Source organism: Bos grunniens, chromosome 24 (genome assembly GCF_055505025.1).
Source record: "Bos grunniens cultivar Pamir isolate PY7600 chromosome 24, Bosgru_T2T1.0, whole genome shotgun sequence".
NCBI lineage: Eukaryota > Metazoa > Chordata > Mammalia > Artiodactyla > Bovidae > Bos > Bos grunniens.
Genome location: NC_141188.1, coordinates 23,416,222 through 23,439,790, shown reverse-complemented (window position 1 = coordinate 23,439,790; position 23,569 = coordinate 23,416,222). Strand labels below are relative to the sequence as shown.

General features: G+C 42.0%; 1 pseudogene; it reads left to right on the top strand.

Annotated features, from left to right (window-relative positions):
* Positions 1–20,696: 20,696 nt before the first annotated feature.
* On the top strand, positions 20,697–21,443 carry LOC147345946 (high mobility group protein B3 pseudogene; annotated as a pseudogene).
* Positions 21,444–23,569: the final 2,126 nt, after the last annotated feature.

The following is a 23,569-nucleotide window of genomic DNA, read 5'->3' as shown; positions in this document are numbered from 1 at the left end:
TGTCCCTCAATGTTCAGAGCAGCACTATTTACAATAATCAAGACATGGAAACAACCTAAATGTTCTTCAACAGATGACTGAATAAAGAAGATGTGGTACGTGTGTGTGTGTGCGTGTATGTATGTGAGAGAGAGAGAGAGGAGGGCATGGCAACCCACTCCAGTATTTTTGCCTGGAGAATCCCATGGACAGAGGAGACTGGTGGGTTACAGTCCATAGGGTCACAAAGAGTGGGACACGACTGAAGCAACTAAGCATGCACATATATAATGAAATATTACTCAGCCATTAAAAAAAAAAAAGAATGAAATCATGCCATTTGCAACAACATGGATAGAACTAGAAATTATCGTACTCAGTGAGGTGAAAGTGAAAGTCTCTCAGTCATGTCTGACTTTGCTGCTGCTGCTGCTGCTGGTAAATCGCTTCAGTTGTGTCCGACTCTGTGCAACCCCATAGACAGCAGCCCAACAGGTTCCTCCATCCATGGGATTTTCCAGGCAAGAGTACTGGAGTAGGTTGCTATTGCCTTCTCCAAACTGACTCTGCAATCCCACAGAATTCTCCAGGCCAGAATACTGGAGTGGGTAGCCTTTCCCTTCTCCAGGGCATCTTCCCAACCCAGGGATCAAACCCAGGTTTCCTGCATTGCAGGCGGATTCTTTACTAGCTGAGCCACAAGGGAAGCCCAAGAATACTGGAGAGGGTAGCCTATCCCTTCTCCAGCAGATCTTCCTGACCCAGGAATCAAACTGGAGTCTCCTGCATTGCAGGCAGATTCTTTACCAACTGAGCTATCAGAGAAGCCCACTCAGTGAAATAGACAAAGACAAATATTACATGATATCACTTATATGTGAAATCTAAAAAAATGATAAAAATGAATTTATATATAAAATGGAAATAGATGCACAGACATAGAAAACAAATTTATGGTTACCAAAAGGGAAAGAAGAAAGGGATATAATGGGAATTTTGGATTAATAGATACGTGCTACTATACTAGATAACTAACAAGGACCTACTGTATAGCACAGAGATCTGTATTTAACACTTTGTAATAACTTATAATGGAAAAGAATCCAAAAATGAATATATATATATATATATATAACTAAATCACTTTGCTGTACACCTGAATCACTGTAAATCAACTATACTTCAATTTTTTTTTCCCAAAAAAGTCTCCTCTCTAAGAAATCCCCTCAACCCTAAAAAGTTGAAATGCCTTAAGTAACTTCAGATCCTGAACTACAGGATCAGTACTTACCCTGATCAGTGGCTACACTACTCCAATGGCCCAGATGACCTGGTTGTTCAACAGATGTTTACTGAATAAATGGACAAACAAATAAAGCCATAGCCACTGTAAACCATGCCCCCACCTAGCACTTCCTAACCTCTTCCATCCCTTCTTTTTCCCCTCCATAACACCTATTGCCTCCTATTGCTATGCCTGTTGCTATACATTTACTTGTTTCTTTTACTCATGATCTCTTCATCTCCACACACCCTCTGAGTGTAACCTCCATGACAAAGGAATTTTTTACTTAGTTCATTCCTGAACCCCAAGTTCATAGAAGAGCACCTGGCATTCAGTAAGCGCTTAATGACCACAAATGGATGACAGGCTTCCACTGCTTAGCTGGGTCCACACAGCCTGGGCATTTTCTCAGCAGGGATCCTCCAGGGTCCCTGGCAATCATGCCTCACTGATGTGCCATCCTCTCCTGCCCTGGGGCATTCTTTCCTCATCTGCCTGCCCTTATTTTAGGGCAGCAGCTGCCGCAGAACAACCAGCTACCAAAGGAAACACTTCTCATCCCAACATCTGGAGAACTCACTGAGAAAGTCTTTCAACCCTCATGCGCCAGGAAAAATCACTTTGTCACTCTTTACAAAGTAGCCAAGTGACCATAAAGTATTTGTTTTAAAAATGCATTTAATGAGGAACTAGTTGGTATTTTAAATTTTAAATATTTGTGAAATTTTAACATTAAAAAAAAAACTTAGACTCAGGAAATACTAAATAAGGGATTATTTTTCTAAACCAGCAATAGAGAAAATCAGCTTTATTTTTATAGTAACAAAATCAAGGTTAGGGACTACCTGTTACTGTTGTTGTTTAGTCACTAAGTCTGACTCTTTTTGCAACCCCCCTGGACTGTAGCCCACCAGGCTCCTCTGTCTCTGGGATTTTCCCGGCAAGAATACTAGAGTAGGTTGCCATTTTCTTCTCTGGGGTATCTTCCCAACCCAGGGATCGAACCGAAGTCTCCTGTATTAGGCAGGCGGATTCTTTACCACTGAGCAACAAGTGAAGCCCTAGGGACTGCGTAGAGTTAGCAAAATTATGTTGTCTTAAAAAAAATTCATATTAAGTTTCTAAAAAGCCACTAAAGTGATTTATTTATGATTGTCAACATAAGAACGCTAATGTGTTTAAGCACATAAAATATGGCAGACACTTTAGGTATGTCATGCTGTTTAATCCTCACAACTCTGTGACAGAAATATAATTAGACTCATTTCAGAGTAAAAGAAACCCCAAGTCAAAGCAACTACGTAATTGCTATAACATTTTATTTCCTAACAAAGGAAGGGAAATTAATACCGTATGGCACAATGATAAAATCTGACAAAGTTACAATGGTGGCTAAACATGTTATTGTATACACAGCTTTCTGAACTTCAAATACTTCATAATTAAAAAAAATAATGCTGGTAATAATTGGCCCATGTTACAGTGCTAATTAAGGACAGAACCAAAATTTAAATTCGCATCTAACTCTGAAGTCCATGCTTTTCCCATAATATTGTGCTGCCTTGCCTCTCCAAAATAGAAATTATGACATTTGCTTGAACCAGTATATACCCAAGTTGGAAGGCTGAAAGTAGGTGTAACTCATCATTACAGTTACTATTAGCAGAAATTATAACACAAGTGTGGCAAATATGTTGGATGCATGTCACATTTTTCTACTGTCTTTGAGATGGTTTAGTAGTCCTAGACCAAGAGATTGTGAAAATTATCCTCTATTCTCAAATGGCCTCTTAGGATAGAGTCCACAAGCTAGAACCAGCATCTCTTTCTTAGAGTACAAGACATAATTAAAAATAAGGAGCACTCTTATGGACAAAGAAAGGAAAAGGAGTAAACCAAAGATAGTAGGTGAGCGGGGCTAACTGTGAGTGAGTTCTGAAGAAGGAATGGGTATGATCCTGAGGTTTAAAGAATAAGAAGAGGAGAAAGTAGGAGAGGAAGGATTTTATATATAAAGGAGGCATAAAGAGAACTAGGAGATGAGATGAAGTCTGAAGACAAAGAAAGGTAAGAGTTAGAGAAAGTAAAAAGAATATAGAACAGGAAAAAATTAAAAATTAGAGGAAAACAGTGGGACAGAGAAGCAGGGGGCATAAAATGAATGACATTAAGGAGAAGGCAGAGGCAGCCCTCCATCAGTTCATAAATTAGTTCCACGTCCTGCCATGTGGATTTTCCCCTCCCTTTCCTGACATTAACAGGATCAGCAACTTTGAGTGCTACATTTTGCAAGAGGAGGGTGATAAATTGAAAGCATCAGTGAGCAAACAGACCCTCGCAATGAAAATTAAGCACTGAGGAATGCAGATTAAATTCCGACATGACATAATACTTAGAAATGCACTGAAACACGATGTTGTTCTGGAACCATTTCCAGGTCTGCAGCAAGCCTCCAGACCACAGGCTGCTGTTACAGATTTTATTTCTCCCCCCACCCCAGTCCACCACTGTGGACTGGAATCTGACGCCATCTTTACTACTGAACAAGCAGGACGAAGCTTCACAAACACACCCCCAACCACACCCACACCTGCCAACACCTTTATTTATCTAGCAGGTTGAAGGGTGAGTGGCAAGCAGCCAAAACACACACCAGGGGAAACACACACTCTTTCGAATGTTTTTTTTTTCCTCTCACTCCCCCTTTCAAGGAATTTTAAAAATTATATCCAGAATGTGCAAAAATGTCAGAGTTTTTAAAAACCTGTAGCGGCAATCAATTTTCTTCCAGGTTCATCAGGTTTGTTTTTATAGGTAAATATTTCTTTCTAAAAAGGTAGGCTAAAAATCCATAAAGCTGCAGAGGGAGACTTAGTAAACATATTATTTTATATTGCCCAAATAAGCACTTGTTCTTTAAAGGGAGATTCGTTTTTGGTGTTTTGTTTTTTTTTTAAAGCACTTTGTAGCCATTTCATCTGTTTATAAACAAGTTTTACATTAATTCCAGTTAGGTTAATTCAATAAGGATTTACATTAAATCCTTAACAAGTGCCTACTTATATCAAGGTCCTATGCCCTAATCCACACAACCTGAAAAAAATTAAACTGTCACCTGGATGATATATTAAAGGTCGGGCTTCCCAGGTGGCACTAGTGGTAAAGAACCCGCCTGCCAATGCAGGAGATGTAAGAGGCGTGGGTTCAATCCCTGGGTCAGGATGATCCCCTGGAGGAGGGCATGGCAACCCATTCCAGTGTTCTGGCCTGGAGAATCCCCATGGACAGAGGAGCCTGGCGAGCTACAGTGCATAGGGTCACAAAGAGTCGGACACGACTGAAGCAACCTAGCATGCACGCACACATATTAATGGTCATCTTTACATACAGGTAGTTCCTAAGGGAAAGCAAACAGATCAACAAGCACAACTCAGCCGCTCATTTCAATCTCCAGCCACCAAGGACCACCCATCTTCCACCATGGCACTGGGAACCACCCTGAGCTACACAAGCACCACACGTGGTCACATGTAGATGTGAGGGCTGGACCATAAGGAGAGCTGAGCGCCGAAGAATTGATGCTTTTGAACTGTGGTGTTGGAGAAGACTGTTGAGAGTCCCTTGGACTGCAAGGAGATCCAACCAGTCCATCCTAAAGGAGATCAGTCGAATATTCTTTGGAAAAACTGATGCTGAAGCTGAAACTCCAACACTTTGGCCACCTGATGCGAAGAACTGACTCACTGAAAAGACCCTGATGCTGGGAAAGTTGAAGGTGGGAGGAGAAGGGGATGACAGAGGATGAGATGGTTGGATGGGATCACTGACTTGATAGACATGAGTTTGAGCAAGCTCTGGGAGTGGTGATGGACAGGGAAGCCTGGCGTGCTGCAGTCTATGGGGTTTCAAAGAGTTAGACACAACTGAGCAACTGAACTGAACTGATAAAACCACCAGAGCCCTTGGCCTACCCTCCCATTCCCTTTCCTCCTCTCTGCTGCCTTATCAACCCTGCAGCCTCCCGTGGCAGGTGCCCCTCAGCTCCAGGACATTCCCTGCTCAGGACAACTTTTGGACAAGCAAACCCTGGGCCAAACTCCTGCCACAACATCAATAGAGGAGCAGACACTGGCCTCAGACTCAGAAAACTTTGAGTGCCAAGTCCTCCACTTGCTAATTGTGTGTCAAAAGACAGTTTATTTCATCTCTTTGAGCTTCCATGTCTTTACCCTTAAAATGGGAAGATGATCTGCTTTACCGTCTTCATAGGATTGTGGTGAAGATTTTGTGAGTCTACTGTGAGGGCGAGCACTTTCTAAGTGCTCTAGTGATATATATTTATTCAGAAGTAACCTGTTTAGAGCTATACAGAGGTAAGTAGCGGCCTAATTTTATACATTATAGGATACTGGAAGGTCACAGCTTGGAAGTCAGATGTGGATCCAGTCCTGACTGTTGGATAAACCCAAACAAGTCACTTTCCTCCTTCCACCCTTTGTATGAGTTCATGTTTTTATTCAACTTGATGATCTCTGAAGACCCTTCAGGGACTGATAACCTGGAAATCTAGAGCTGCAGTGTTTAACTGCACACGTGTTGCATAAGCTTTCAGGAATCAGCCCGGGAACGGAACTTACAGGATAATATTGCTTATGGAAAAATGAGTTCTGAGTGATGACAACTGCCTTTCAAGTGAACTTTTGGAACAAAAGCAATTTGTGATTTGGAGATTGCATTAATCACTACTATAGATTTCCATTACAAAAAAAAAAAAAAACAAAACCCTTTGGTGAAGTTAGGAACTATCTCCCATGCTTTCCTGGAGTTGATTTTCCACAGCATTTCAGTTTTGCCACTGTATGTACTTGAGACCTGAGATGTACTTGGGTTTTTAGTTAATCAAACCACCACCATTTCTAAGGACAATGACTGGTTTTCCTTTTGGCACATGAGCTGTATGTATGTATGTGTGTATATGTGTGTGTGTGTGTGTGTGTGTAGTGAGGGAAGGGGACTAATCTGGATTTCACTTTAAACCTGATATTATATGAAATTATTACACATTATGAAAAGCATTTTGAATTTTTAGAAGAAATATGCAATATTGACATACACTTTCATTTTTCACCTTTACTTTCTTCCTTATATCACTCTGCCATTAACTGTCTAAAGTGAAAAAGGAAAGGGCAGTGTATCCCTCAGCAGATCTAACAAAGGCAGTGGGATAACTAGTACTCTCTCAAATTAAAAAATGAAATGAAAAGACTTTCTTCTCAATTGACCTTCCTAAAGCAGGGAAGTCTTGGACACATATTACCCCCAGGTCCCCGGGTGCAACATGTTATAGTAAACTCCTGATGCTATGAGGGAACAGGGAGAGATCATGGGATGCTGCTACTATGGAAGCTTGGGGTTATGTAACAAGAACTTGAGTTGTCAATCTCTGAATGGAGGACAGCTCAGGTGGAGGCTCAGAAACCTGAATTTTCACTGGCTCATCTCACATGGTCCAAGACCGAGGTTTCAATATATGGTTGTTATGATAAAAGTAACCACAATCCAAGAAATCATAACTATGAAGACACATTGTTCTAAAAAATTCTCTCACATACCTTCCTTCTGTGATGACTGAAGCTCTACTCGCTGTCAAGAAGGCAATGTTTTCCCATTACATGAAATGTACATGTTCTACTGACTTCACGCTTTATTGTGAGATGCACAGACACCTTTTCTAAAGACAAGTTTAAAAATCACACTTTTAAACAAAAATAAAGTGACTTGCACAATAGGCTCCACAAAAAAAGTTCACACACAGTTTTTCAGAAACTATTCCAAGAACTGTGGAAGTTAATGTGTTAAAGTGATCATCCTTTTCCCAACTATGGGGACATTTTGCATCTGATGGACTTGCCGAATTTATTACCAGACAGTAGACATGACCACACTCTGAAATATGTATTTGTGTAAGAAAAATTAAAAAACAAAAAGAGGAGTTAAGGGGGGTCAAGAGATATAAATTTCCAGTTATAAAATAAACAAGTCCTAGGGGTGACTTGTGATGTGCAGCACAACTATAGTTAACACCACATTGCATATTTGAAAATTGCTAAGAGAATAGATCTTATAGGTTCTCGTCAGAAGAAAAAGCTTACTTTTTATATATCTAAAATATCAGATCATTTTGACAATAAATCTGTTGCCCTGGCTTAAGAGGAAATAATCTTTTTTGTGAAAGGCTTCTATGTACTCTGCTGAGAGTCTTAGAAATCCTGCTTCTAAGCTGCTAAGTTGCTTCCGTTGTGTCCGACTCTGTGCAACCCCATAGACGGCAGCCCACCAGGCTCCACCGTCCCTGGGATTCTCCAGGCAAGAACACTGGAGTGGGTTGCCATTTCCCTCTCCAATGCATGAAAGTGAAAAGTGAAAGTGAAGTCGCTCAGTCCTGTCCGACTGCTAGCGACCCCATGGACTGCAGCCCACCAGGCTCCTCCGTCCATGGGATTTGCCAGGCAAGAATACTGGTTCTCCTCTAACTATTAAAAAAAAAAAAATATGTGAGCAATATCATTTTGTGATAGGATCACTGTTATAGATTCCTGATAGGAATCAAATTGGGCTTCCCAAATCTAGCTGACTGGGACAATGCTAGGTCATGTGACAGCACAAGATGTGGCTTTCCCTCTGCAAGAGATCAGAGCAGCTCCTAAGGGATCCTTGTATCAGTCGATAGATCCTTGAAATCAAACCCAGGGTGGTTGTGCATCAAAAACATGCTCTTTGGAGAAGGATGACGATGATGATATGGTGATGACAACAAAATAGCTGGCATTTATTATCCATTTCCGGAGAAGGTGATGGCACCCCACTCCAGTACTTTTGCCTGGAAAATCCCATGGACGGAGGAGCCTGGTAGGCTGCAGTCCACAGGGTCGCGAAGAGTTGGGCACAACTGAGCGACTTCACTTTCACTTTTCACTTTCATGTATTGGAGAAGGAAATGGCAACCCACTCCAGTGTTCTTGCCTGGAGAATCCCAGGGACGGGGAAGCCTGGTGGGCTGCCGTCTATGGGGTTGCACAGAGTCGGACACGACTGAAGCAACTTAGCAGCAGCAGCACTGTCCGTTTCTACAAGTCAAGCATCACACAAAGAATATGTAAATTAGCTCATTTAAACCTGACATCAACTCCGGGATAGCTTATTTACACATACTGCTGCTAAGTCACATCAGTCGTGTCTGACTCTCTGCGACCCCATAGATGGCGGCCCACCAGGCTCTCGTCCCTGGGATTCTCCAGGCAAGAATACTGGAGTGGGTTGTTTATGTTGACTAAATAACTTGCCCAAAGGTACACAGCTCAGAAACAGCAAGGCCTCCACCCAAACTCAGATGGGTCTTTGTGCTGAACCACTTCATCTGCCCCTCCTGGTCGTCTTTCCACCCTAATCTCTGCACCAATTTTATAAACTGTGCCAGTTTTATACCCAGGTGTTTGACCTCTATGAGCTGCATCAGTGGGCTTCCCTGCCTTCTGGATGGTAGTTGTTTCGGCCCATGGCACCAGGGCAGGAGGTCAGCGGGAGGAAAGAGGCAAAGACTGAGCAGCTTATTCCCTGGGCTTCCTCCCTGTGGAGTCACCTCAAACTGGGGCTTATTTCTGAAGCCCTATTCCTAGAGTACCATTTCCCAATCAATACTGTGGAATGCTCTGACACGTGTAATGATGGTCCTGGGGTTTCATGAGACCCAGTAGCCAATTTTTGACTAGGCATATTAGTGTGCAGGTAATTATATTCTCCTAGATCAAGAGAGAATTGAAAAGAGCCTGTGCATGTGCCCTTGTGTGTGTGTTTACAAACACAAGCAATCCTAAAAGAGGCCGTGATCCCTGTGTCAATGCAAGAAGTACAGTCACTACACTCAAGGGATTTCATCGTGCCTCTAACACTGCATCTTGGAACGCAATTCTCCTCGGAAATAATCCTAAAGAACCACAATGTTACAGCTACTAGAGACCCTAGAGATAAAAAAGGAAGACTTCCAACCCCTTCATTTTTCAGATGAGTCAATGCATCAGAGCAAGAAGTGACCTCCATGGATTTCCAGTTCAAAAGTCTGATTCCATTCATCAAACTCTTGGAGTGCTGGGGGCTTTCTCTTGTTCCTCTACGAACTGCCTCCTCCATCCACTTAGTTTGCAAAACCACCAAGATACTGACAATGACACAATATCTCAAAGTGTTTACTTATTAAGCCTACTATATTATAAGCAGTTTTGTGTATGTGTTAGTTGCTAAGTCGTGCTTAACTTTTTGCGACCCCATAGACTATAGCTGGCCAGACCCCTCTGTTCATGGAATTCTCTGTGCAAGAATACTGGAGTGAGTTGCCATTCCCTTCTCCAGGGGATCTTTCCAACTGAGGAATCCAACAGGGGTCTCCTGCACTGCAGGCAGATTCTTTACCGTCTGAGCCACCAGGGAAGCCCAATGTACTATAAGCAATTTTACATATTATTCAATAGGGCTTCCCTGATAGCTCATGGAATACTGAACACTGGGCTCCAGTATTCTTGGGCTTCCCTGGTGCCTCAGATGGTAAAAAATCTGCCTGCAGTGCAGGAGACCTGGGTTCGATCCCTGGGTTGGGAAGATCCCCTGGAGAAGGGAAAGGCTACCCATTCCAGTATTCTGGCCTGGAGAATTCCATGGACTGTATAATCCATGGGGTCACAAAGAGTCGGACATGACTGAGCAACTTTTACTTTCAGGTATTTTACAAGATTTGTAATGACTGTATAGCCTTTTGGCTTTGGGGTGTCATGTCCTTTGTTTCATCAGTCCTCTGTGTTTTATTCGTTTCCCTTTGCTCCACTGATGAGGGAAGGATTCCTGCCTTAGGGTGACAGGGATGGTGGGATACATGACGCCTGACACTGGACAGATGAGATGGACAGCAATTTTACAGCCCCATACACTCACAGCCTCAGGGAACACATGCACACCATGCAGAACTGCCTGGGGGCTACCCCTAGAAACAGAGGGAATAAGCAGAGTCTGTGGACGCAAGCTCCATAGAAACAAGAGGGTGAGGTGACCCCTGGCTTCTGCAGGGGGGTGTCACTGACTTGTCTGAATAATTCTGCACACTGGCAGGGAACTGAAGAAGCCCACTGTTCAGGGATAAGCAGCACTGTGCCTGGCCCTGTGATAAGGAAGGGCTTGGGCCAGTGTACCTTATCCCAGGGAACAGAATTTGTTGTGGAGGGGACCTGCAGTTAAGCCATCAAGCCCCTCCCCACATCCAGTTTCAGATGTCAAGGCAGCACATATTCTTGAACCCTAACCCTAGGTCTTACACCACACCTTGCTGTTTAAATTCCCAATATTTCATTCTCATAAACAAAACCACAGTGGGCACCTTAGGACACCTATCATTTTACCTATCTCTGGTCACTCCCTTAGGATAAATTCCTTGATGCCAAACTTCAGGGGGAAAAAAACAACAATAAAACAAACACTATTCTGAACTATGTACATTGGTGGAAGGTCTGTACTCCATCCCTCATTTGTCAGATAATATTCATATTCTAGGCAGAATGCTGTTTTGCTTTTATTTTAACTAGATGCTTTATTATGAAACCTATAAGCTCTTATAAAAATATTCAAACAGTTGAAAATGGTATATAATGAAAGCTAAAAGCCTCTCTCACCAAGCCCCACTAGGAGGCCTTTCCCCCAAAACAACTACAAAATGCTTATGGATATACAAGCATATAATGTGTATGTGTGTTAGTCACTCAGTCATGCCTGACTCTTTGCAGTCACGTGGACTGTAGCCACCCAGGCTCCTCTGTCCATGGAATTCTCAGAGAATACTGGAGTGGGTTGCCATTCTCTTCTCCAGACAAGCATACCATAGTGTATCTTCTTTTAAAAAAAGTTTGAATCCAATAAATGGGAGGGCAATATGCTTTATGTTGGAACTGCATAGTACTTCATTAGATGGATGCTGCATTCATTTGCAAGGATTGCCATAAAAAAATAACACTGACTGGGTGGCTTAAAACAACAGAAATTTATTTCCCCACAGTTCTGGAGGCTAGACGTCCAAGATCAAGGTGCCCGCAAGTCTGGCTCCTCCTGAGGCTTCTCTCCTTACCTTGCAGACGGCTGCCTTCTCACTGTGTCCTCACACGGGCCTTCCTCTCTGTGCGTGCCCCTGGTCTGTCTCGTCTTCCAAGGGCATCAGTCATGAATTAGGGCTCCCCAACCCATATGATCTGTTAACGGACTGCATTCAATATGTCAGCAAAATTGGAAAACTCAGCAGTGGTCACAGGACTGGAAAAGGTCAGTTTTCTTTCCAATCCCAAAGAAGGATGATGTCAAAGAATATTCAAACTACTGTACAATTGCGTTCATTTCACATACCAGTAAGGTTAGGCTCAAAATCCTTCAAGCTAGGCTTCAGCAGTACGTGAACTTCTAAATGTACAAGCTGGATTTAGAAAAGGCAGAGGAACGAGAGACCAAATTGCCAACATTCATTGGATCATAGAGAAAGCAAGGGAATTCCAGAAAAACACCTACTTCTGCTTCATTAACTATGCTAAAGCCACTGACTGTGTGGATCACAACAAACTGTGGAAAATTCTTAAAGAGATGGGAATACCAGACCACCTTACTTGTCTCCTGAGAAACCTATATGTGGATCGAAAAGCAATGGTTAGAACCGGACATGGAACAACAGACTGGTTCCAAATTGAGAAAGTACAACAAGTCTATATACTGTACCCTGCTTATTTAACTTATTAACTTATTACTATAACAATAATATATGCAAAGTACATCATGTGAAATGATGGATGAATTGCAAGCTGGGATCAAGATTTCTGGGAAAAGTATCAACAAACTCAGATATGCAGCTGATATACCACTCCAGTGGCAGAAAGTAAAGAGGAACTAAAGAGCCTCCTGATGAAGGTGAAAGAGGAAAGTGAAAAAGCTGGCTTAAAACTCAATATTAAAAAAAACTAAGATCATGGCATCTGATTCCATCACTTCATGGCAAATAGATGGGGAAAAAGAGGAAACTGTGAAATATTTTACTTTCTTGGGCTCCAAAATTACTGTGGATGGTGACTTCAGCCACAAAATTAAAAGGCACTTGCTCCAAGGAAGGAAAGTTATGACAAACATAGACCAAATATTAAAAAGCAAAGACATCACTCTGCTGACAAAGGTCCATCTACTCAAAGCTATGGTTCTTCCAATAGTCAGGTACAGATGTGAAAGTTAGACCATAAAGAAGGCTGCACATCGAAGAACTGATGCTTTCAAACTGATGCTGGAGAAGATTCTCGAGAGTTTTTTAAACTGCAAGGAGATCAAACCACTCATTCCTAAAGAAAATCAACCCTGAATATTCATTGGAAGGCCTGATGCTGATGCTGAAGGTCCAATACTCTGGTCACTAGATGTGAAGAGCCAACTCATCAGAAAAGACCCTGAAGCTGGGAAAGACTGAAGGCAAAATGAGAAGGGGGTGGCAGACGATGAGATGGTTAGATAGCATCAACGACTCAGTGGACACGAATTTGAACAAACTCCAGGAGATAGTGAAGGACAGGGAAGCCTGGCGTGCTGTAGTTCATGGGGTCATAAAGAGTCAGACATGACTTAGCGACTGAACAACAACAACTTATAATCTCATTTCAACTTAATCCATTCTTTAAAGGCCCTTTTTCCAAATAGAGTCACATTCTAAGATACTGGGGGTTAGAACTTCAACACAGGAATTTGAGGGAATCATAATTCAGTCCAGAAGAGACACACCATAAACTTTGTTGCTTTCAGCTTTTTTTTTTACTATTATAACAATGCTGGAGTGAATATCATTGTCCATATTTTTGAACATGTAGGTATACCTGTAGAATAAACTCCTAGAAGCAGAACTGCTGAGTCGAAAAAATAAATTTTTGTACCTGTTGCCAAACTGCCCTCCATAAAGATCTGTCAAATTTAAACTCCCACCAACTGTGTGTGTGAATAGTCATTTCCCCTCACACCCAACACACAGGATATGATCAGACTTTTTTCATCTTTGCCAAACTGTCAGTAAAAAAAAGAAAAAAAAAAACTTATTTTGGTCTGGTTCTTTTAATTATCAGTGAGGTTTTATACAGTATGCATTTTTCATAAGATGACTATTACCCTTTTTTCATACATGCTATTACATTTACAGTGATTAAGTGCTTCAGTTCAGTTCAGTCGCTCAGTCGTGTCCGACTCTTTGCGACCCCATGAATCACAGCACACCAGGCCTCCCTATCCATCACCAACTCCCAGAGTTCACTCAGACTCACGTCCATCGAGTCAGTGATGCCATCCAGCCATCTCATCCTCTGTTGTCCCCTTCTCCTCCTGCTCCCAATCCCTCCCAGCATCAGAGTCTTTTCCAATGAGTCAACTCTTCTCATGAGGTGGCCAAAGTACTGGAGTTTCAGCTTTAGCATCATTCCTTCCAAAGAAATCCCAGGCCTGATCTCCTTCAGAATGGACTGGTTGGATCTCCTTGCAGTCCAAGGGACTCTCAAGAGTCTTCTCCAACACCACAGTTCAAAAGCATCAATTCTTCAGCACTCAGCTTTCTTCACAGTCCAACCCTCACATCCATACATGACCACTGGAAAAACTATAGCCTTGACCAGATGGATTTTTTTTGGTAAAGTAATGTCTCTGCTTTTCAATATGCTATCTAGGTTGGTCATAACTTGCTTCCAAGGAGCAAGCGTCTTTTAATTAAGTGCTTATATATATATATATATAAATCAAAGCTGTTAAAATGTCTTTATTCAAACCCATAGTCAGGTAATTGAAACACTGGTTCCAATATAACAGATTTAGAGAAGTATGGGACTTCCGTGGTGATCCAGTGGTTAAGAGTCCACATTCCAATGTGGAGAATGCGGGTTCAATCCCTGGTCTGGCATGATTCCACATGCCACAGGACAACCGAGCCCACATACTGTAGCTACTGAGTCTGTGAGCTCTGGAACCCATGCCGCAACTAGAGAGAAGCCCCTCGCCACAAGGAAGGATCCAGCATGCCATAACCAAGACTCACTGCAGCCAAAAATAAATAAATAATAAAATATCTTTAAAAAGAAGTATGGCCGCACAAGCTTTGCATAGAATCTGTTCTAAACAAGTACTTGCTGAATGAAACTGATCACTGGTGGAATTTGCTGTATATCAGCAAAGGTAATAAACCCAGCCCCTTTAAAAAAAAAATGAACCTAGCTCCTAATCACCAGTGCATCTCTAAATAACTTTGAATTAATTCAAACATATTTTCCTCTACCAGTTCTTCTCCCATTGACAAACAGGCATGACTGAGCCTGGTGTTTTCAAATTGGATTGAAAGGGAAAAAAGGTTGTTTTTAATTTGAAAGTTACCTGAAAATCTTGGTAAATAAACCAAATCTAATTTTTAACCCAGTACCAGTACAAACAAATTTTCTTGTATATTACTGTGCTTTGGGAGCCTCTGGAAGACACAGCACCAGGGCAGCCTCAAGTTCAGGACTTCCTGGTGGTCCAGTGGTTGGGAATCCACCTGCCACTCCAGGGGACACAGGTTCAATCCCTGGTCCAGGAAGATTCCACATGCCCTGGTGCAACTAAACTCATGAGCCGCAACTACTAGGCCCATACACAGCAACGACCAAAGCCTGTGCGCCCTAGAGCCCATGCTCCACAAGAGAAGCCACTCCAGTGAGAAGCCCGTGCAGCGCAACAGAGAGGAGCCCCCGCTGCCCACACTACAGAAAAGCCCCTCACAGCAACGAAGACCTAGTGCAACCAAAAATTAATTAATTAACAACAACGACAAAAAGAAGACAGGATTTCCTATCAGAATGAGCAGACAGCATAAGTAAGATCAGGTACAAATGAATAGGCAAGATGCTGAGAAAAGACGAGTATACTTGCTATGGAACATAAAAATTTTAAACAGAAAAATTGCCTGCAGGGTTTTGGTATGAGTGTATTTATGGGGAGGGGGCCCCCCAGGGAGGGAGGAAATCATGTTCATATTGACTAGAACTATCCAGGTTTCCCAAGTGCCTCCCAATAGCAGCAGGAATATTTATGAACAGATACATGTGGCAAACAGAATTGAGCAGTGTAAGTCTAAAAGTGCACATTAAGTTTGCCATGTTTCAGGATTTCATCATGTTTTTGGCAAGAGTAAGTACACATAAGGAGACCTTTTGTTAAACCACATAACTCTGATCTTGTTTATGAGCTCTAAAATTAAATTATCTCACATAAATACTCAGAAGGTAATTGTCATATTAGTCTCAATGGTCCACAGTACCACCACAAAAGAGCCAGTCACAATTCATTCTGTGACATGGGCGGCCTGGCGGCTTGGTATAATGTGCTGCTTCGTGGGAGTTTCATGACCTACAGACTCTCACGCATTTGGAGAGGGGAAGAGGGGCTGGAAGCACTTTTGCTGGATCTGTGGCCAAAGTATTTACTATTGAATAAGGGAAATGCATTAATGCGAAAGAATGAAGACCGTAGTTCAGAGCCTGCAAACTATCTCTGTGAAGTGACAAATAGTAAATATTTTAGATTTTGCAGGCCATTAATTCTCTGTCACAACTACTAGGCTCTGCTGTTATATCATGAAAACCACCATAGACAACACATAAACTAACAGCTATAGCGGTGTTCCAATAAAACTTTATTGACCAAAAAAGGTAGACAGGCCAGATTTGGCCTATGGGTCATAATTTACCACCTCTTGCTCTAGACTACATTGATCTTCCCCTTCTCTGGTATTTTCTTTTCTAAACATGCACCATTACTATGTCCCAGGTCCTATTCGACCTTCTAAAAAGTATTTTATTTAATCCTGGAAACAACTCTGCTTTTATCACCTTCCCATTTTATAGACAGGCTTGCCAGGGGGCACAGTGATAAAGAATCTGCCTGCCAATGCAGAAGACACGAGAGATGCGGGTTTAATCCCTGGGTCAGGAAGATCCCCTGGGGTAGGAAATGGCAACCCACTCCAGTATTCTTGGCCCAGAAACTTCCATGGACAGAGCAGCCTGGAGGGTTACAGTCCGTGGGGTCACAAAGAGTCAGGCACAACTGAGCGCACACACACACACACACACACATACTTTATAGATGAGGAAACTAAGGCCCAGAGATGCTGAGCAACGTTCCCAGGGTTGTACAACCAGACAACTAGAACTTGAACCCAGGCAGTCTGACCACAGAGACCACAGCTTGCCACCCACCCCTGTGAGGTTTTAACTGTCCCAAGAACTCTTTAAAAAAAAATCCATCCACCCTTCCAGGGACTCCTGAAGCTCCGCAAGTCTGACTGGCACCCAGAGCAGATTATTTTTGCTAATCTTCATTCAGGTGGATCCTAGTTCATTCTAGTCCTTTGTGAGACTTCTAACAAGGGAAACACAGGGAGACGCTGAGGGTCCCAACTCCACGCCGGCATTGAATGTTCTCAGACACCTCATGAAGTTTTCTGGATATTTATCCAGCATCTTTTCCCAATTTGCTATAAGCCTAGAAGTTACTGTGTCCCCTAAGGGATAATTTGTGACAATACTGTGCTACCAAAATTTGCTGTTTAAAAAAACAAGAGAAAACACTAGAAAATTATCATATTTCATATAAAATTAATGACTACAGAAATAAAAATTTACCCCAAAGTTCTCTTAGAACACAAAATTACAGGTTCACTGGATGAAAAGTGATGATGTTTGTCACTATAAGTAATAGGATACTACTATGAGGTTTGGAATTTACCTCTTTACATCTGAATGAAGTAAACACATCCTGGCTGTTGGGGTTCTGATACCACCAAATGAAGTAAACACATCCTGGCTGTTGGGGTTCTGATACCACCAAGGACGGGAGGGCAAGTTTAACTTGCTGCTTGCCAAAAAGTCCTCAGGATTTGCTTCTCCCTCACCCTCCCATCATATTTTTTAGATTTCCTTTCAATCAAAACTTACCTCTTTTGATAGAGTTAAAACCACATCATTAAAGAAGAAAGTAAACTGAACATTCCCTTTCAGAACATGGAAACTTCCTGTGGTTGCCAAAGAGAACTTGAAATGCTTTAAGACTGAGATTATACATTCAGTCAAATCAGCAAATATAAATTAATAGCTTTGTGTAAGGATTTAGAACGTAAGTATTGTAGAATGAGAAAAGAGGTTTTCTCTGAAACGGCCTCTGGGAAAGGGAAGTGGGTATTTTCACATCCCATTCATAAAAGCCAAGGACAAGTCCATAAAATTTTCTATGGCCTTTACTGCAGAGGAAAAAAATCCTATTTCTATTTGTTAAAAGATTTCATACCCTGGAAGAACAAAGAATGTTTAGCTCTGAAGAGGACACACAAATCTTAGGTAGGATATATTTGTGAGTTTTAAAAAAAGATATTTTATTACATAAAACACCACTGTGGTATTGTGACTGGGGTCCTTAACAGCTTTGAAGTTTGCATCGAACAGGAAAGATATGAAAAGGCAGAGGAGAAGAAAAACATGTGAAGACTACTATATACCAAGCTCCATGCTAGGAAGTGTAATATAAATTACTATATCAAGGAAATAACTAATGTAAAATATTGATTGCTGCTTAGTTGCTAAGTCGTATCCGACTCTTTTGCAACCCCATGGACTGCAGCCCACCAGGCTCCTCTGTCCAAGGGATTCTCCAGGCAAGAATTCCGGACTGAGTTGCCATTTTCTTCTCCAGGGGATCTTCTCCACCCAGGGATCGAACCCACGGCTCCTGCAACTCTCCTGCTTTGCAGGTGGGTTTTTTACCTCTGAGTCACGGGGGAAGCAAAATCTTAGTTACATCTTCAAGTTTTGCAGATTGTTATTTGTCATTAAAAAATATTTTCTCTTATTTCAATTTCTGTTGGGAAATTTTAAATTTTATTGTGCAGGCACTTTTCTTTTAAACTAACACCTCCTTTAAAAGCAGGCTGAGGAAAACTGACGTGCGAAGGAGCCTCATTCCTGCTTGCAGGATTGCGCCTGCCTGTCTTAAAACTGTTGCAAGAGCAATGGAACCTCTTGATCATTTTCAGCTACCAAGGCCTTCATTTCCATCGCCCACTCCACCTCCCAATTATAAACTAATATATTTTTCAACATGAGGACTCGTGTGTGTTCATGACTATAATAAATGAGGCATGGCTTTGCAAGCAGTTGGGATATCCCCTCGAGAAGTTGTCTACATAATTAAACCCTGAAGCATCTGAACATGGTTACTGTGGTGTGTGACCCACTCTTGCATTGGAAGTAACTACAAAGCTGCATCACGTATTTCCAGCAACTACTCAATCAGATGACTCCTAAATCCTCCACCCAGCCTTCCCATGGTAACCGGGAGATTTGCTTCAAGCACAACAACCTGGCTGCCTTCTCTCACACCTCCTGTCTCAGTTTTGCTGAAAACTCACTTCCCTTGACTTAAACTAAGTTACTCTTATTGTTCTGTTTTCTGTGTTCTGGACATTGGCTGCTGCTGCTGCTGCTGCTGCTAAATCGCTTCAGTCGTGTCCGACTCTGTGCGACCCCACAGACAGCAGCCCACCAGGCTCCGCCGTCCCTGGGATTCTCCAGGCAAGAACACTGGAGTGGGTTGCCATTTCCTTCTCCAATAAATGAAAGTGAAAAGTGAAAAGTGAAAGTGAAGTCACTCAGTCGTGTCAGACTCTTCGCAACCCCATGGACTGCAGCCTACCAGGCTCCTCCGTCCATGGGATTTTCCAGGCAAGAGTACTGGAGTGGGTTGCCATTGCCTTCTCCTAGATTCACTAAACTGTTTTAAGTTTTAAAATAAAAGCTGTGGGGCTCTGACTATAATCATTTACTGAATATCTATTAACCTATATAGAACCTGTTTGCTCTATTTAGATAATTTATACTTTTCTTTGCATAGATAATCCAAATTTCCTCATGTAATACCCATAACAACTCACTGATATATATATATATATATATATATATATATCCACACACACACATATATATATCACTTTTAAATACATATATTACTATTCCCACTTTACAGATGAGGAAGTTGAGCCTAAGAAGTTAAAAATGTCTAGGACAGTGGTAATGACTCAAACCCACTGATTTCCAAAACTTACTGCTCTTAAACGTTAGGCAATATTGCCTAATTTAGCTCTTTATCTGGAGTGGTGAATGTAAAATCATACATAATCACATCCCCAGAAAGTATGTTCAACTCCATCTTTTTAAAAATCACTTTGGTAAGGCTAAATTTAGATGAGCTAACTCTTCACAGTATTCTGATTATGAAACCATAGAGAATTTGACAGTGCTGCTGGACCCTTTGCCCAGGGAAAAAAGCACATAGCACACGCACCACAGTCTAGATGGCTGTCGACTTTAAATGTGTCTCCATCGAGAGATCAGAATCCGTCTCCATCACAGGCTCATGTGGCCAGATCATCTCTCTTCAGTTATTACCAGCAAGCCTTCCCATTCTTTGATTTTATTTTCTACTGAGTGTGAAAAGTACCCTTCCCATTACTACATTCTGGCCTTAACAAAGGGAAATGACTCACAGCGGACTTTCCACACTGTTGAGTACCTTTGTCTTCAACAGTAATGTTAAAGATGGTGTGGCCTTTGTACCCATCAGCTCAGAGATGTGGCACGGCTTTGCTCCTTGCCAGTACATTTTCCCTCCTGCTGAAACAGTCCTTTTGATTTGCATATGAGAACACATAATCAGCTCAGTCGCTCAGTCATGTCCGACTCTTTGCGACTCCATGGACAGCAGCACACCAGGCCTCCCTGTCCATCACCAACTCCCGGAGTTTACTCAAACTCATGTCCATTGTGTCGGTGATGCCATCCAATCATCTCATCGTCTGTCATCCCCTTCTCTTCCTGCCTTCAATCTTTCCCAGCATCAGGGTCTTTCACATAATAATTCATTTCTTCACAATTCGTTTTCCTACGCAGAATCATTCAGAGAATGGGGCTTGACCACAAGGCATAAGAAAAAGACAGAGGAGAAGCCAGTTATAAAAGGCAGTCTGGAGTTCCATGGAGGTTAAGAGCCCAAGCTTTGGAGTAAAGTGGCTCAGTAAGACAGCTGTATGTTCAAGCCTGTTCTGCCACTCACTTCCTGTGGGACCTTAAACAATTTGTTTAACCTCTCTGACTTTCTTGATCTGTGAAATTGTCTAATACTACACATCTCTTGTAGTCCAAGTTAATGCCAAGATTAGATGCCGAGATCAGATTAAGAAACATGCAAAACTTTGGGCTCTCATGGAGGCAGCTAGCGCGAGGCTGTGGAGTACTGAGCCACACATCCTGCCCTGCCCTGCACTGCCCAGACTGGCAAACAATACAGTCAAGATGGCTATAAGTGATCCCAAGAAACCAAAGGGCAAGATGTGTGCTTATGCCTTTTTTGTGCAGATGTGCAGAGAGGAACATAAGAAGAAAAACTCAGAAGTCCCTGTCAATTTTGCTGAATTTTCCAAGAAATGCTCTGAGAGGTGGAAGACCATGTCCAGGAAAGAGAAGTCTAAATTCGATGAAATGGCAAAGGTGTATAAAATGCACTATGATCAGGAAATGAAGGATTATGGACCAGCTAGGGGAGGCAAGAAGAAGGACCCGAAGGCCCCCAAGAGACTACCGTCTGGATGTCTCCTATTCTGCTCTGAATTCCACCCCAAGATCAAGTCTACACACCCTGGCATCTCTATCAGAGATGTGGCAAAGAAGCTGGGCGAGATGTGGAATAACTTAAGTGACAGTGAGAAGCAGCCATACATCAATAAGGCAGCGAAGCTGAAGAAGTATGAGAAGGATGTTGCAGACCATAAGTCGAGAGGGAAGTTTGATGGCACCAAGGGTCCTGCTAAAGTTGCCGGGAAAAAGGTGGAAGAGGAAGACAAAGAGGATGAGGAGGAAGAGGAGGGGAGGAGGAGGATGAATTAAAAAAAACTGTTCATTTGTCTCCTTGTGAATACCTTAGCATAGGGAGTGCCGTGACTGACACACCTCTCACTCGAGATGTGTCTGTTGCCCTCATTAGGTTTAATTACCCAATTGGATCATGATCATATGGCAGTCTCTCAAAGCACTCCAGCAATTGTCAGTGGTTTACAGAAAGTGGCCATGGGTGTCTGGAGCACCCAGAAACTGTATCAAAGCTGTACATATTTCCAAACATTTTTAAAACGAAAAGGGTCTCGTGTTCTCCTCACTCTGTGCACTTTGCTGTTGGTGTGACAAGGCTTTTAAAGATGTTTCTGGCATTTTTTAAATCTGTAAGGTGGTGTGTTAATTCTATGGTCATTGGCTAGAAGTCCCGAGTTCTCATCTGTACATATCTATAGTTTGTAAAAAGAACAAAGCAACTGAGACACACTCCTGACGCTCCTTGCTTGGCGTGGAGGCTGTGGGGGCAATGCCTTCTGGAGGGGCCGTAGCTCGGGGCATGCGCTGCGGGGCTGGGCCTGTGGACACGGCAGTGGGCATCCATCCAGCTTCGGGTTGTCTTGTTGCTTGTATATAGCGACATAGCATCCCGCTGCCATTCTTGGCTGTGGAAAAGGGGGGATGGGGTCAGCTGGCATGAGAAGTGTACCGGATCCTTTTTAGTTGAAGTGCGGTAGTTTTAAACTGTTTTGTTTTTTAAAAAACAAACCATAGAACTCTTCCTTGTCAGCAAAGCCAAGAGCCACTGCACCAGTCAAAGTTCAAGAACCTTCTGCACTAAACACGATCTGCAATGTTCTGTTTATTTTTATTTTTTTGGTTTGTTTAGAATGCTGAAATGTTTTTGAAGTTAAATAAACAATCAATTCAGTTCAGTCACTGAGTTGTGTCTGACTCTTTGCAACCGCATGAATCACAGCATGCCAGGCCTCCCTGTCCATCACCAACTCCCAGAGTTCACTCAAACTCATGTCCATCGAGTCAGTGATACCATCCAGCCATCTCATCCTCTGTCGTCCCCTTCTCCTCCTGCCCCCAATTCCTCCCAGCATCAGGGTCTTTTCCAACGAGTCAACTCTTCACATGAGGTGGCTAAAGTATTGGGGTTTCAGCTTCAGCATCAGTCCTTCCAATGAACACCCAGGACTGATCTCCTTTAGGATAGACTGGTTGGATCTCCTTGCAGTCCAAGGGACTCTCAAGAGTCTTCTCCAACACCACAGTTCAAAAGCAAACAATATTACATTAAAAAAAAAAAAAAACGAAACATACAAGACTTTGGCATATAGTAAGTACTGGATAATGGGTGGTATTACTATATTATTCTTAGTACTTTTCAATAAACTGGTTAGCAAAGAGTTGGACACGACTAAGCGACTTCACTTTCACTTTTCACTTTCATACACTGGAGAAGGAAATGGCAATCCACTCCAGTGTTCTTGCCTGGAGAATCCCAGGGACAGGGGAGCCTGGTGGGCTGCTGTCTATAGGGTCGCACAGAGTCAGACACAACTGAAGTGACTTAGCAGCAGTAGCAGCAGCAGCACAATTATGAAAGTTTATATTCTAATCAACAGATAGTTTTCAAATATGTATTTATTATTGTTGAAATATGCAGTATTAAACCATGGAATTTTTGCCTGAAACCAAAAGGAAACCCAATCAACTGTATTACTTACTTTTAAGGAATTGGAATATAGTGAAAATGCTTAAAGAGGAAATCATATGAAGTCCCTATTTTAATAATTTGGGAGGATCCTCTAGACTCAGGGTTACACAAATAACCATTAATCATCATTATTATATAATAGATATGCAGAAATACAGAATAAGAGAGGGTTTTAGATGATAAAATATCAATTATTCTGTGATGTAGCCTTTTATTAAGAAGTCATCAAGTGGAATTCCCTGGCAGTTCAGTGTTTAGAATCCCTTCACTTCCACTGCAGGGGGCATGGGTTTGATCCCCGGGTAGGGAAATAAGATCTTGCATGCAGCAGTAGAGCAGTAAAAAATAAATTAATAAGTCATCAAGAAGATTTATTTTTAAGAGATATTGAGAATGTAGTTTGTATTTATTGAATGAAGGCCAACCTGAAAAATCACAGATGCCAGAGTTTCATGTATTCTCTTATTATATCTCATAATTTCCTAGCATGACAAAGATTATAAGCTTACTCTATATTTGAAGCAATTGTGTGTTAGGAAGCTTTAATTTGCCAATGTACACATCCAGTAACTTGTG